The sequence below is a fragment of the Sardina pilchardus genome, chromosome 19 (genome assembly GCF_963854185.1).
Source record: "Sardina pilchardus chromosome 19, fSarPil1.1, whole genome shotgun sequence".
In the NCBI taxonomy this organism is placed as follows: domain Eukaryota; kingdom Metazoa; phylum Chordata; class Actinopteri; order Clupeiformes; family Clupeidae; genus Sardina; species Sardina pilchardus.
This window is the reverse complement of record NC_085012.1, coordinates 30,479,343-30,491,829: the sequence shown is the minus strand read 5'-3', so window position 1 is coordinate 30,491,829 and position 12,487 is coordinate 30,479,343. Positions and strand designations below refer to the sequence as shown.

At 39.2% G+C, this 12,487-nt stretch overlaps 2 long non-coding RNA genes across 2 annotated transcripts; both read right to left on the bottom strand.

Annotated features, from left to right (window-relative positions):
* Positions 1 to 4,334: 4,334 nt before the first annotated feature.
* Positions 4,335 to 6,796, bottom strand: LOC134066483 (uncharacterized). Its single transcript, XR_009936449.1, has 3 exons — positions 6,667 to 6,796; positions 4,603 to 4,842; positions 4,335 to 4,416 (listed from the first exon to the last, which is right to left on the bottom strand). It is a non-coding gene; the product is annotated as an uncharacterized LOC134066483 (long non-coding RNA).
* Positions 6,797 to 8,107: 1,311 nt separating this feature from the next.
* Positions 8,108 to 11,276, bottom strand: LOC134066288 (uncharacterized). The gene is made up of 4 exons (XR_009936405.1): positions 10,919 to 11,276; positions 9,542 to 9,611; positions 9,294 to 9,332; positions 8,108 to 8,325 (listed from the first exon to the last, which is right to left on the bottom strand). It is a non-coding gene; the product is annotated as an uncharacterized LOC134066288 (long non-coding RNA).
* Between the last annotated feature and the right edge of the window lie 1,211 nt (positions 11,277 to 12,487).

Below are 12,487 nucleotides of genomic sequence, written 5' to 3'. Positions count from 1 at the left end.
ACTAGTTTCGCTACATTCATAAGACTGGGCAACCGGATGGAAATGTTTTATAGTAGCCTATAATACACAGAAGGCAATGCAGTGTAAATTCTCATCTGTACTGATATTGACAGAGGACAATTTCATTAGTGTGCAAAAGATAATGTGATTGTGGTTTCGCTACTTAGAATTGCATAGAATTGGACAGAGAAAGGATATCCATAACCTGTTCATTAGCTGCTACATGTAGTCATATAAATTGTACAAACCTCTGTAACTTCTCTTCTCTGCCTTTGGAGACCTTCAATCCTTTCACGATCCAAGGGATCGCTAGCTGCCGTACCTCTTCCTCGACGTTGTTGTGGCACCCGTTCCCCTCTTCCTCGTCGTCCTCCTCTTCCTCCACGTCTACCTGACCCCCTGCCTCTACCTCTCCCTCTTCCTCTCGATGAATCGCCCGATGATGATCTCTAAGAATGCACGGACATTGAAAAATAAATGACTGAAGAATATATTACGAATTAACACATAGTTCATGCCTTTAGAGCAATACAAGCATTAGCCTATACTGTAATGTCAAGTTGTTAGCTGCTGCTATGCTAATATTACGATAGTAAGCTAATGTAAAAACAACATAAGCATGAGAACGTAATTCACTATGTTGCTCGAGGAGTAATTACTCATACATGATCATACAAATTATTCAAAGAACTTTGGAATAACTTACATCATCACCGGAAAGAAAACTCGATGAAGAGGTCGACGACATCTTGAATGAATCTCGACCCATCCAACTTCCCGTAGTTCTAGCCAGGTTGCAACGCACATTTGAAAACGCGTGGCGCTAGAGAGTGCATGCAAAATCAAATTTAACCACTAGATGGGAGAAAAAACTACATAGTGTCCGTTTAAGTGATTTCAGAAAGGAGAAGCCTATACCCTCTCTTTCCCTGTCACACCGCTGGACATCGACCCATCCCTGCTGAACACAGTTGCAATCACCGGCGTAAGTAAGCCTGATCTAGAAATTGAACTGGCCGACATAGCGGATAAAGATATATGGGTAAATAAGTTCAAATCACTGACGGCGGATATTGAAGAAGTCGCCCGTCAGAAGGCTACACTCGTTAAAGAGGAACTATGCAGGATTGGCGATTTCATCAGTGGTTTCGGTTTCGTTTTTCGTTTTCGCTCGTTTTATGCTTGCATTTTCTCTGCAGAGCTTCCCCGACAGCTTTAGCGTGTATATTTATACATGTATAGGCTATATTTAAATATATAAATTGCAAGCGTGGTTCTTCGTCTCAGACTTCCAGATGTAAACAAGGAGCGATCGTCTCCTGCAGAAAGTTGCATAGGGTCTCTTTAAAGAGCACAAATGGAGTGATATGGAAAAACTTGTTTTTGAAACATGGATATTAACATGAAAAAGTATGCATTTGGAGTCTTGTCCATCTTTGGCTCAACATACTTATGCGAGCAATTGTTCTCAAGCATGAACTTCATAAAGAACAAACACCGTTCCCGCTTCGTAGATGAGAGCCTGTAAAAAAAAATCCTGTTAAAAAACAGGAATCAACTGGCAGCAGGGTTTCCAGGCAATTCCTGTTATTTAACGGTGGCCTGGTATAACATTAAGTTCCTGTAAAATAACAACATTAACTTAATGTAAATTATCAGGAAACAACTGTTAAGATTTCCAGGAGCTTCCTGTTATTTAACAACTTTCTTGCGGAATTTGTAAAATTACAGGAAATAAGTGCCATTTGACTACTGTCAAATCAGCATATTAAAAGGTGTCTTTACTATTGTAACCTTGAAGAATACAAGTTGGTTTAGCAATATTAGACTATGTTCACAATAAAGCTGGATTTAGAAACATCAACCTGACATTATAGCCTAAAATAAAGGTCCAGCTCTTGCATAATTGTGCTCTTGCACAACGGTGCCAAAGCTGAAAATAGTAAAGAAATGTTAAGGGAATATCTGAAGCATATGCCAAGAATAATAGACAAAGCATAACTAATTAAACATTTAACTCATTTTATTACATGTCAAAGATACAAATCCATTTTTTCCACATCAGTTATCATTGTTTGTTGTTTAATTGTTTATTTGTTATTTAACTGAATAACAAATTTAACAAGTATTTTATTTCACATCACAAACAGCAAATGTAGTAGTACATAGTGATTAAAGCAAATGTAGATTTACTATAATGATATTTTTAGTATCAGTGAATAAAGCACAGAGGTAGGTAATTAAAAACAAAAACATTGCATTAGGCTCATGTATGAATGAACAGTATGTATGTGTATAAAATAATAATAATTATTATTATTATAGAAAACATCGCATTAGGCTCATATACAGTATATTGCCAAAAGTATTTTGTCACCTGCTTTGACCCCCATATGAACTTCAGTCACATCCTATTCTTAATCCATAGGGCTTAATATGACATTGGTCCACCCTTTGCAGCTATAACATCTTCAACTCTTCAGGGAAGGCTTTCCACAAGGTTTAGAAGTGTGTTTACGAATGAATTAGAGCACAGACTGAGAGCCTGTCCAACATCAGTGTGTGACCTCACAAATGCACTTCTGGAAGAATGGTCAAAAATGCCCAAAAACACACTCCTAAACCTTGTGGAAAGCCTTCCCTGAAGAGTGGACCAGCGTCATATCAAACCCTATGAATTAAGAATAGGATGTGACTGAAGTTCATATGGGGGTCAAGGCAGGTGACCAAATACTTTTGGCAATATAGTGTATGTACAGAATGTATGTGTACGTACAGTATGTATTTAGAAAAATAATTATTACAGAAAACAAAAACATTGCATTAGGCTTGTGGCTATTGTGTGCTATGTGGTTCTGTATGCAATCCTAAAGAAGAACCCATCAAGTAACATTCACTTTACTGTACTTTCTGATTGTACATCTCTTCTGGGCCTTTTTTCTGCATGAGAGAGGGAGAGAGAGAGAGAGGGAGAGAGAGAGTTACTAAGACTGATGGAGTATATTAGGATTCAAGCAGGGAAAAATTTCAGCTTCCTAAAGCCTACCTTACATTGCCAGACTTTGCAAAGATTTGGAAAAGATTTTTGAAAGACTACAGTCTCAGACCCTCTCACATCTAAAGACAATTCATTGAGTTTTTAGTCACAGACTAGTCACAGGCCAGTCTCAGATTAGGATTTTGCAAAGACTGTGGTCACTATTTACAAGACTGCTGCTAGATTCCTTCAAATTATTTCCATCGTGCACTAGGCTATACGTCATCAACAGGAACTCACATGATAGGCTACTCATATCAAAGTAATTTTTTTCGCGTTTCTGCAGCATTGTTTGATAGTGTGACATCACTAACAGATATAGAGTTGTTCTGTCACGTAGAATAGCCGACTAATAAATTATAAGAAATGAAATAACAAATAATCATACAGGCTACTACTGTCGCCTATTTTGCCCCTTCCGTTTTCGTGTTCGTCGACCGAGGTCACTATTGGTTTTTAATGTTCACGTCACTATTTGCATGAGCCACGACTGAAAAGACTTACGATAATATCAAACATGTTTGATATTGTCGTAACGGCAAAACTAGAAAAAGACTGACTCCGACGGACTTAAAACCGCTAAGATTGGCACCTTACACTAAACGATTTAGATGACGGGAGCGCGCCGAGATTCTAGTACAACTGGCAAGATTTCCGATTTTGGAAAAGTAGTCGGCGACTGTTAAAACAGACCAAAATCGTGCAATGTACGCCAGCCTTAAGGAAGGCAGTTGTGTCTTGGAGGTGTGTTCTTAAAGCAATATAACACTCATGGTCGCGGCCTTGATAACGGATAAGTAACCACAGCCTTGCAAAATACACTACGCTATATTCCTTTTATACAACAGTCCCATTGCCAACTTACATACTTTTAAGACACAAAATAGTATTTTTCACTGTTAAGTGTTTATTTCTGTTCGTTCATCCTCCACCTCAAAAAATAGTTCTGGACAGCAGATTCAGACTACATTGTGTGCTTACATACTTGCAAAAGTGTTCGGCTGTTGCAGAAAGAAATGGCCCACTATTAACAACTATTCATCCAATGCTGCAAAAGCACATTCTGTTTACTACTCTAACATCATTTTAAAAGGCTAACTGAGAAAACATTGAAAAACCCTTTTGCAATTATGTAAGCACAGAATGTAATCTGAAAACTGCTGCCCTGGGTAAAAAAGCAATGCAAATGATATCAGTTGGTATTCTGTCTATAATGGAGTGGAATAAAAAAAAAAATCTATGCGTCTCCAAACCTTTGACTGTGGTGCTACATGTACTTGACACTTACCTCAAACATGGTGTCTGCCTTGAGAGGCAATTGCCACCCCTGTCCCTGGCACCAATCAATCAATTTGTCATGGAATGTTTCTTTCAGCTTCCTGCAAGAAAAGGTTTTATAGATCATTTAATCGTTTAAAATGTTATAATATAGCCTACACGTCTACATTAATGGCTGCTGTAGAAAATGCATTGTTTCACCTCTTGGAATTCTTGATTCCTTGACTGGGAAAAATAAAACTATATCAAATTTTAATTGTAGATATTCATATAATTTAGGACCTTACCTTGCTCCAGAAATCCTGATTAAGCCTACCTTACACTGACAAACTTTGACAAGATTTGGGAAAGATTCTTGAAAGATTGTAGTCTTTTGAGTAGCCTAAAACTTGAATGAGGGGCATTATATTAGTTAAAAGACTACAATCTTGTCAAGAATCTTTCCCAAATCTAGTCAAAGTCTGTCAGTGTAAGGTAGTGCTAGGCTTTGCAGCTCCATCCAGTACACCACTACGTTCCTTGATAACCTTATTGGAAAAAAATAAGGACGTTAACACATAAAAAACAACAACAACAATGAAACATTCCTGCAAACGGCAAGCTAAAACCTGATCAGCGGATATATTCACCTGTATTGGCAACACAACCTTCGAAATTTGACGTTCAAATTAACGTAGTGATGGTGGGGGCGAACGCTAACTTTGAACAGAAAAGTTCGTTGACTTTTACAGTTTTTCACAGTTGCTCAAACACTAAACCCCATTCTCTGAATCAAATTCTCAAATGTCTGAACACATTTATTGAATTGCTCCCTTTTTTGGCAAAACCATAGACTACTTTCACCCATTTCACCCATTTTACCAAACTCATTAACCCTTTTTGCAAAACTGTGAACACATTGTGCATTCTAATGCACTTCTTAATTATATTGATAGCCAAACAATGCAGAAGTTGAACACAATTAGTGCACAGTTGTCTCCATTTGAACACTACCACTCAAAATTGATAACACTTCTGTCTAATGATGTGACAACCAATATAAGTCAGTTCAGAGTTGACAGAGACGCAGGGGACAACAAGTGTGTGTTACAGTAGAAGTGGGGTACAAGGAAGAGGAGGGTGCAGGTAGGAGGAAGAGGATGAAGAGAAAGACAGAGTCCCAAGAGTTGCAATACTGTAAATGATGATATTTGGGCAACATTCATTGACCATGTTCTGGTTCATGGAATGCCAATGAGAGAAGCAGGACTTCATGGTCCAACCCAACATCAGTGGTTTCTCTGTGGCGTCAATAATCCAAAGATTCAGACTACAGAAGAGCGTAAATAGCGTAAATGTCCATTATCATACAGTACAGTAATCACTGAACATCCACTGCTACACACTTACTACCCTTTGAGCTCAACTCTGAGAGAGTGAAAGAGCTGAGTTATCAGGATGTCCAAGTAAGTCTAAATTTAGGCACAATACAATATTACAGTATTGCATACTTACAGTACTATCAGAGTCTGTGGCATCACAGTACAAATCATATTCAGTACAGTATCAGTCTGTCTTTCTGTTCACTTACAAAACTATTGATTTATATCTTCATATAGGCTAGAGGATATGAGTAGAGAGTGATATAAGTCCTTACCGTATTCTTTATTTTCATTGTGATATTTTATTTTTCAAATTAGAATGAATACAATTCCTCCAGGAGCCATAAACCCTGCCCTGAAAACTGTGTCTTCCATTGTTTGGTGTATTGTCTTATCACTGCTCTGCAGGAGTGTAATTTTGCCTGATGTGTTCAATGATTTGAGACCATTAGTTACTTTTGAGCAAAGTTAAAAGTGTTTTGAGGTGATTGTTCAGTTTTGCAACAAGATTGAAGGGTTTCGAGAATGTAGTTTGAGAAATGAGTTTTGTGTTCACAGTTTTGAGAAAAAGGTAAAGAGTTCTGAAAAAGGTGTTCTAGCAATTGTGAAAAACTGTAAACGAGATTGCTAACCATTGACGTTATGCTAGCGTGCTATCAGAAACTTCACAGTAGGCTAGCTTCTTCATCAACCCAGTCTCTTACAGAAAAGTAAAACATGTCCAACGCTTATATTTCCTAATTCAATCATGACCGGCGAATCCCAACATTTAACAGAAAAAAGAGTTTGGCCAGCTTTGATATGGCATGCTAAAAGTTGCTAGCTAGTGTGCTAACGATAACGTTACCAGCTAGCTGTCCCGACACCTCGTTAACCCAGTGCTATACAGTATCCTCAGCACAAACGTTAAGTTTAGACATAGACGACAGGAATGATTAAGTTACTCTAGTAACTATTCAGACAAACTACATCTTACATTGTCAATCTTACCTTTTGCCGAAGTCAGACAACCGTTGACAGGCAGCCATTGTTCTCCGGGGACTTCACTGGCTTCACTCCAGAGACATCCGACGACGTAGGCTAATGTCATCAGATGTGAACCCGACAATTGACAATTAACATATAACCCGACAATTTGAAACAACAGTGAATTTAAAGATAGACATTGTGTGCTATGCTATCTTTCAGAATAACGTTATTCAAACATGCCAGCGATCCTCCAAAAGTGGCGTGGTGTCTGTGTGACACTGGTGTGACACAGGTCCGGTTGGCGAATTTTTTTTTTACAGGATGGTAGGGGAAGATTCATGAATATTCATTAGGGAACTGCCGGTGAATGCGCTAACGTTCTGAAGAATGCTCTAACGTTCTGAGAAACCATGGTAACCCCAAACTGAAACGTCAGATCGCTGTGTTTTTTTATTTACAGTCTAGCACTAGAGTAGACTATCGTTGGTGTATTTAAAGCAAACTCCCACATGACAACTGACACTTAATTATTTATTTTTTTATCCTCCTTGATGGATGTGACACATCACCTTCTACGTGACAACGGACAATTCAGTGTTGTTTTCTGGCTTGGTTAATGGATTTGATGATTGCCGTCAGTGTTTTTGGAGCATATACGTAGCGGTGTTTACCCTCTCTTGCGTTGTGTTAGATGAAGCGTTGAATTTCTCCTCAGACACGCACTTTTGTTTTGAGAGCTAGTTTGCGTCCAGCTAACAGTGGTGAACTATTACACTGTAAAGCTAAACCAAAATAAACCAAACAAAATGGTCTATTATATGAAATGAGATGCCTCCAGTGTGAAGGTAGCCTATGCATACAAGCATATTATTAAACAGGCTGCTGCAGACGTGTGTAAGAACTTACCCTAACATTTCCCTACGACTCGCAGAATGTCACCAATAGACGTCGCTCATGTTATAGGAAAAAAGCCTGACTCAGGGAAACTAATAGCTAAATTAAAAAAAAACCTATGGAATTTGTTTATAGATTAAGCAAGGCTGTAGTGGAAGCTAAACACAAGTAAACATAGTTTACCTGCACTAGGCTACACAAAATACGTTTTGTATCAACCAATTAAAATGAATTCATACATTCAATTCAAGAAATGATTAAGTCGAAATCTATCATGTGAAGCGCCTTGTGGTTTTACAGCCAAATACCTTCATTTTGTGAAACAGTAAGCATTAAAATATGGGGTTTACAGTACATGAAATCAACTCTGCTACACTACAGCCTACAAGTTATCAATCAGTTACAAACTTTAACTCCTTCATGCAATTCCTAAACAATAGAAGACATTGTCACCGGCACCTCAATGCTCAATGAAATAAGTACATTTATAGACAAATACATAATAAATACATTGAGCAGATAGGCCTAATAAAAGTAAAATGAAATGCAACCATAAATAGTGTCAAACATTTTTATTATTAATTAATATTTAGGACATGCTTCAAAACACAGATAATCTTCAAACCAGACCATTTTTTTTCTTAGTTGGAAATAACAGTAGCCTGATCTTTTTGGGTAGGGATGCTGACAGTTAAAACACATTTAACTGTTTTTCCTGTTTGCTGGGCTGATTGAACTGCTGTACTGAATCAGAAGCCGCTGCACAGGGCATGACTCTCACAGCATCTGTAATCATACAAGCATAACAAAATGAGTTACGTTTTGGAAGCACATTAAGTACATAACTACCTACTTTAACTGAATGTCAGCAACATGAATATCAAGGTACTACCACCAGCAGGCTGCTGTACTGGTGACACAATCCACCACCTGTAACAAGACAGCTACACTGGGTCCGCAAGTGAAGCACTCTGTTCGCAGAGCGTGACAATAGTTTTAGAAGACTAGTCTATTTTTTTTCTAGTGTAAAGAGTTCCATTGATTACAGTGTTGCAGCAGATGCTCTGCAAACAGAATGCTTCAGTAACGGTGCGGTCACACGCTTGCGTCCGCCAACGTTCGTCCGTTGTTTTCCCATTCATTTTAAGCCGCACTGAATTGTGGGTCCGATGCGTTGCCTGGGATATGTTGCCTCCGTTAAAAAGTTGAGAAATGTTCAACTTTTGACGGATCGCGTAAGCACTAGCCAATGAAATGCAGTTTATGCAAATTTTCAAACACTGACAAACCAATCAGTACGCGTTTATGGAAATATGCTGCTGTTGATGAAAATGATGCATACGTTGGCGGACGTAAGCGTGTGACCGCACCGTTATGTGCACCGTGTAGTCTTCGGGCTAATTTTGGCCAGTTTTGGCTGACCTGACATGTAGAGTCGGCCAGTGTCCGTCGGCCTTAATTACCAATCTGATTGGTTGAGTCTACCCTTTGAAACATCTAGGTAGCAGAGTTCACGCACGCGCAGAACGTACAATCGGTGTCGGCATCGCTTCGGTGTGTGCAGTGGCACTTTTTTGACCGACCAGGGGAGACGAGAGCCCGACTGATAGTCCAACTGCTTTTCTGCCGACGGTCGGCCGGTTGGGTTGGTGTGTCCAGGCCTTTAGATGCTGATTATAGAGCTTTGTAGGTACTGGAAATTAGGAATTTATCAAAGCAAAAAATATTGAAATATATCTGCAATTCATCCTTACCTGTAAAAGCAGCTGCAGAGGCCTTTAGTTATTTCCCTTCTGAAATAAAAAAATATGTTTATCATTAGAGAGCTTTTGAGGTAGAAGGTGGATTTTATTACAGCAGAGAAAGGCATTTATGTATGTTGACATTTACCTTCAATTCATCCTGAACTGGTAACACCAGGTACAAAGGCATATGGTTATCTTATATGACTAATGTGTGGACCAAAAGTCAAATAAATCAAATATAAAACTGTATAGCTTACTTTATTGGGTAGCAGGACATGATGAGAAAGGGTAGACCCCCAAACCAGACTGGACCCACTTGTGAATGACCTGTAATACATACACATAAATATGCATAACATTTATCATCAGGGAAAAAAGCCAAATATTTATCATTACCAGTATTACACCCCATTAAGAGATTTAATGATGACTGTATACGCCTCCGTTGGCTGCACACACACACAACACTGGAATTTACTCCGAGGGACGAGGGACGAGGGACGAGGCATGTGAATTGAATTGGTCCTGAGCCAGGATGTGCTAAGTGTGAAAGGAATTTGTGATGCACTGTAGCAAAGCGATGTTGTGTCATCATAAGAACAGCATTATATTGGGATCCAGAGAATATGGTGTTGATCAATTTAGCTCCTCTTCCCATTTATTCTAAACTTTAAAAAGAGTCTGGTCTGCATTTTTGCAAAGCAAAGCGAAGATATGCATCAAGTCAACTAGTCAGCAACTTTCAGCATTACATGACCTCATTGACGGCAGTATTTCTTCATAAAACAAATGGCTTCGGTATTTGTGCCCTTATATTTTATGAAAGTTAACGAGTAATCTCTACTAGAGAAAGTCGCCAGGAAACACGCCTGAAAACGAGACGTATTAGATTGAATAGTAGGCCGGTTTCTCGCTAACCTGTACGTAAGGTAAGGGCACGAATCCCGAGGGTATTTCTTGCTGCCATCTAGGAGTTCAAAAAGTCTCAAATATGTCTGAGCATGTGCGTGACATGGGGCATAGCTTGCATTAGCTGCCAGAACTTTGTCGTTCATAATTTAAAATCAATAACGTTATCTTATCCAGGACAGGTAAACAATGTGATATCAGCCTCCTTCCAAGAACGAAATGAGATGTAAACACATCCAAGTCTTCTGAAAGACTCCCGAGTCCAAAATCTAATCTTTCATTAACGTTAACACAAACTAGTTTTCATGACAGTGTAAAGTTATCGTTAGCCAACAAGCTGGCTGACGCAAACCATCTTGTTGTTCACAGGCAAACATAAAGTTAGCGTTCAACCAAATCAAATTCGCTTAATTTTAACTCAGTTTTGAGTTTAGCTTTGATTAAAAATGTAGCTTTGATTAAAAAGTTGGACAAGATTTAGCCAAAGATCCTCCGCTTTAATCCTCTCTGATTTAGCCCTGTCTAGTGAGCTAAATTAGCTTGCGCGAGCTAAATTAGCTTGCGCAAGCTAGACGTTGCTGCTAAAAGAAATATTGCGTTTGGTGGACACAGCACCTATATCAGCAAATAAACCTAAATAAGTAGGTAACTTGTGTTATGGAGTACGTTTTCAATGGATATACAAGGTAGCAGCTGAGCTAAATGCATAAATAAAGCATACTTACAGTGAGCCCTCAGTCACCGCCGTTTCAGCACTCCATCAGCGAAAAAACCGTTATCCGAGGGATCGGAGAAGTCGTAGCAGCTAACTGTTGTTGATAGTGGTATGAAGATAGTGCTACCAGCAGAAGAACCAGCAGCTGGCTACATAAATGGTGGCAATAGTGTTTCAATGTTCAGTACTTAAATGATTTCGACCGAATAACAACTGCCGGTGGCTGTAGCGTGTTTACATTCACCATAACTGAACTTTACTTTGAGCAGACTACACCTAGAATTTTAGAGCTGACTGGCCAATCAAAGACACGTTCCCTAATGAATATTCATGAATCTTCCCCTACCATCCTGTAAAAAAAAAATTCGCGTCCGGTTGTAGGATAACAGGAAGTGTCTGTGTTCCGGGGAAAACATTAGCCTATGTTAAATAACAGTATTTTAGTGAGATTTAACCCACTCATTTTACCAATGACAGGAAAGTCATGTTTATTCAAAATAACAGGTGAATAATGTTGGAATCTGGCTGTAAATTCACAGAAACTTTTTACAGTGTACAGGCCTGTATGAAGATCATAGTCACATCCTACAGCCCTGACATAGGGAAGATCTGCAGTGAAGTTCAGACACAGAAGTCACATTAAACAGGTAAGAATTAAATATAATTTAATAAGCTATTACTTTTCCTGGAAAAAAAAAAAAAATCAGACTCCGAGCTGATGTAGATTTTTTTTGTATGTTCAGGTGCTTCAGTTTATTGGTGGCTGAGTGTTAAGTATTGTAGTTGAAATGAAGAGTCTGTGGCGTAGTCTTTATAACTTTACTAAAGTATTTCATTGAACAACGGTACAGCATGGCATTCAATCATACTTCTTCTTCTTCTCTTTCTCCTCTCTAACTCTCCTACCCATTACCACAGTATACAGAAGCACAATAGCCTGACCCCTAGTGGTACAGAATACAACATATTCCCCTCTTACTTAAGAATAATACGTACAGAACTTAATCAGGCTATCAGTATCAAACGGCAATCAAGAAGTTTCTTACAATCTTAAAATCCTGCATCCAACGTGGTGGTTGTCTCACGCGAGCTGGAACCTCGGCTAGAACAGGATGAATATCGTGAGGAACATCTGGCTGAAGATCTGCAGGCGGGTCTTCAGTAGGCAAGTCTCCAGTAGGCGAGTCAATGACGGGAAGGTCTGAATTAACCGGCCTTGCAGGGTTGTTGGACAGCGTTAAGCGAGAAGCATGCCACTTCTTCCCATCTTGTAAAAGATAAGTGGCGGGACCGACTTTTCGTTGGATCTGCATTGGTTCTGTGAACCTTGGGTGCGCTTTTGGCACATGTGTCGGTTTCCGAATGCGCACGCTATCTCCCTCTCTGAATGTAGGAGTGTGCGCACCTCTTCTGAAGTCTGTGTAGGTTTTCATTTTTCTCTGTTGAGCTGACACTCTCTGTAACAGGGCTGAATCATCCTTAGAGGAGGACACTAGTGGCAGAACATTTAGGCGAGTGCGCATCTTTCTCCCGATGAGTAATTCAAATGGTGAAATCCCCGTAGTTGAATGGGAGGTAG